The sequence below is a fragment of the Marmota marmota genome, unplaced genomic scaffold, assembly GCF_001458135.2.
Source record: "Marmota marmota marmota unplaced genomic scaffold, marMar, whole genome shotgun sequence".
Classification (NCBI taxonomy): Eukaryota; Metazoa; Chordata; class Mammalia; order Rodentia; family Sciuridae; genus Marmota; species Marmota marmota.
The window spans coordinates 594,228-598,178 of NW_026000023.1; positions in this window are offsets into that span (position 1 = coordinate 594,228).

Here is a 3,951-nt window from a genome sequence, read left to right on the forward strand (position 1 = left end):
TACTTTGTGGCCAAAGTATGGGAAACTGTACATATGTATCTTGGTCACTGAATGCTTGCATGTTTTAGTTTTGAGGACATCTTGACTTCTAGAAGGTGTTTGCACAGGGTTATTTTATCAGCTCCTGTGATTTCTGACTTTCTAGCTCGCTCCTTAAATCAAAGTCCTTATAGTCCTTATTTCTGAACAAGAATGTAGCTCTGGAGCACCAAATGTGATTCTCTCATTTTAGAGATTAGTTGGCACCTAATTCAATTCAAATATTATGGAAGTGGGAAATTAAAGCCATTAGAATGCTGGAGTTTTTAGAAACACTGATATTGGAGGAACTTCAAGATTTGAAACTTGTTTTCCATTTCTTGTGCTATTTAGATAAATATAGTAGCTTTCCTTGTCCTGTCTCTTTGTTTAATGAAATGTAGAGGAAATCACAGGTTTTAGATAAATTTGGATACATTCTAGAGGAGAAAAGTTCTTTAAAAAATGCTTTCACACCACAGATTTAAAACACTATGAAAACTGGTAAGAGAAACAAATTCAGAGAAGATATGAAAACTATAAAACTAATAAGACTATCTGTAGAATAAGTATTACCAGATAAAAACATTAAAAATGCTTGATATCCAGGGTGGGGGTGTGGAAGGATTAGTTTATAAACTGAGGTTATTTATGACAATACTCTAAATATTTCAATGGACTATACCATATATTTTATCAAATGAAGTAATATGAACATGTGTGACAATATGAACACAGCTATAATAATTAAAAGGTCACGAGAAATTAGAGGATCAAGAATTTATTGTTACTTATTAATACAGACTGATAGGTTTGTTTTTTAAAAGAAAATAATACTTTCAGAGAAAAAAAATGGACACCCTTATTTCCAGAAGTGCTGTTTTCATTCTTTAAGGTAACATGCATCCCTAATTTAAATCATTTATCATAACAATATGTTATATATTATAGCCTCACTTCTATTATTTTAAAAATATTATAAATTCAACCTTCTGTCCCTTTAAAATAGCATTTATAGACAGAAACTCTGTGAAATGTCTCTGTGCCCATTTTTAAGAGGTAAATTTTGTGATATGTAAATTGCATTTCAATAAAATATCTCATTGTCAATAAAAGACTATAATTGTAATAGAAAACAATATTATCTAATTTTGAAGAGATGACTGTTAAATGATTTTTACTTGAAGTAGTCATCAGTGTGTTCAATTTCTTTTTTAAGCTTTAAAAGATTCTTTCAGAATCTTAAGAAAAGCTAAGGGCGTAGCTCAATAGTAGAGAGCATGCTGAGAAATGTAAAAGCCATGTGTTCATGCACCTATTAAAATTTAAGAAGTTTCCTCATTCACTGTATTATGCTCAGCAAACAAGAAAACTAATAAAAATGGAGATGTCATTTGTTGCCTTTGTTATTTTTTGATATCTCTTTGAGAAATACAGGTTGATATTAACAACCCACATACTTGGTCTCTCAAAAGTATATTTTACTTTAAAATTCCATTTCTATTTTTTTTCTAGGACATTTATTTCTTTGGTTAATTAGATATTGATATCACAACAACATTTTAATCAACTATGTCCCTTTGAAGTGTTGTGCAATTTTGAAGAAGATAGTTTGTTTAGATATTCAGAAAATTTGGAAAACTTTCCAAGTATTCATAGAAGAGATTAAAAAGCAATGATCCAGTGTCCTGTGACACCATGTGGCAAAGGTTATGGGTGACTGTTAACTACCCAAATAAAATTATTATAAAGAATAATTGTGAAGAAAGAAAAACTTTATCTAACCCAAGTTGTAAAAAACTCCTGCCCATTTTAATCCATATTAAGCCTAATACCTCAAATTTTCTCTCACTTTAATGATCATATGGAAATGAGCTTTGAATAATTAGATTTCAACTGTGCAAAATCCATTACCTCAAACATTATTCCTTTTAAATATATTATTTTTAAAAAAATTTTAACTTCCATGAATATGTGATGCAAAATTTTAGAATTATATATACTTTATGTGTTTACTTTTAAAAACAATTAAAAGGTACAACATATCATGTATACTAGTGGTATCCTATCTCAAATGAGCATACAAGTCTTAAATGTAATTCAGAGAAGATTCACTGTGGAAGTACCATTACAGCTATCACAAAATCAAGATATTGGAAATTCTCCTAGGGAAACCATTATTAGCATTATGCATTAGTTCCAGTAGTTACTGAATGTTGTAAAGCAGAATCATGCAGCACATACTCCTCTTTTTTTATTCTTTTTCAGTCAATGTTTTATCTGTGATATTTACCTTGTTGTACCAGAAGTTTTTTTCTTTTTTTCATTGCTGCATACTATTCTCTAAAATGAATGCACTGCAATTATGAACACATTTCTTTATTGATGATAATTTCATGATTTATTTGTGCCACAAAGTTGCTATAAACGTTTTTTATAAGTCTTTATGGAGAATTGAACTGTCATTTTGTGTAGCTTACTTTTAGTCACTACTACCAAACTTATTTCAACAGAGATTGAAATCATACTTTCACTACCAGTGTGCAATGCAACCATTGATTCACATTCTTTCTACTTCTCATTCCTATTAATTGCACCTCAACAGTGTTATTTCAGGGTTTTTAATCATCATTTTTGTAATAGCTAAAACTATTCAACACTTTTTCATGATGTTAGCTAGTTGGGTTTCATCCTTTGCTAAGTATTTAAGGGTTTTGATACATTCTTAAAATTATGTTTTGCTTATGATTCATCTAAAATATATTTTAGTCTCAAGTCCTTTGTGTATCCCAGCAGGAGGCTTGATTTTTTTTCACAAAGATGTCTCAGAATCAGTTTGTATTCTTAATTTTCCTGGTTTACACTATATTCTTTATGACTACTCCTTATTGTATTCTACTTACAATAAATATTATAAATTGTGAAGCTAATATTTTATTTTATTGTAGAAGCTTTTAGGATTGAGTCTATGTTGCAGCCCTAATTATTTTATTTATTTATCAGATGTGAGGTAATGGTTACATTCATTCTTTCCCCCATACTGTGGTTAGAAGCTTCTAAGAGGGAGCACAAGTTCTGCTGATATGCATGTACTCATACAGTCTTTTCCCCATGCATGTAGATTATTTGTCGTAATATGCTTCAAGTGAAGACAATACAACAGCACTGTTGGCATGACCCTCCCAAGACTAAGTTTAAAAGATGTGGCAACTTCTATCTTTAATGCTCTCTTCCTGTCTCTTGAAACACTTTTTTTATGAAGCCAGTTAAGATTCCATAAGTCAGTTTGTTAGAAGGGCATTGGGAGTGATTTTGGAAGCCCACTCCAGGCTCACTGAGTTTAGAAACTTTGAGCTAAAATTCCATCAGTCAAAACACGAATTGCTTTTAGCTAAGGCTGATTCTTTTTTTTTATTGGTTGTTCAAAACATTACAAAGTTCTTGCCATATCATTTTTCATACATTTGATTCAAGTGGGTTATGAACTCCCATTTTTACCCCGTATACAGATTGCAGAATCACATCGGTTACACATCCACGTTTTTACATATTGCCATACTAGTGACTGTTGTATTCTGCTGTCTTTCCTATCCTCTACTATCCCCCCTCCCCTCCCCTCCCATCTTCTATCTCTACCCCATCTACTGTAATTCATTTCTCTCCCTTGATATTTTTCCCTTTCCCCTAACATCCTCTTATATGTAATTTTGTATAACAATGAGGGTCATCTTCCATTTCCATGCAATTTCCCTTCTCTCTCCCTTTCCCTCCCACCTCTCATCCCTGTTTAATGTTAATATTTTTCTCATGCTCTTCCTCCCTGTTCTGTTTTTAGTTGCTCTCCTTATATCAAAGATGACATTTGGCATTTGTTTTTTAGGGATTGGCTAGCTTCACTTAGCATAATCTGCTCTAATGCCATCCATTTCCCTG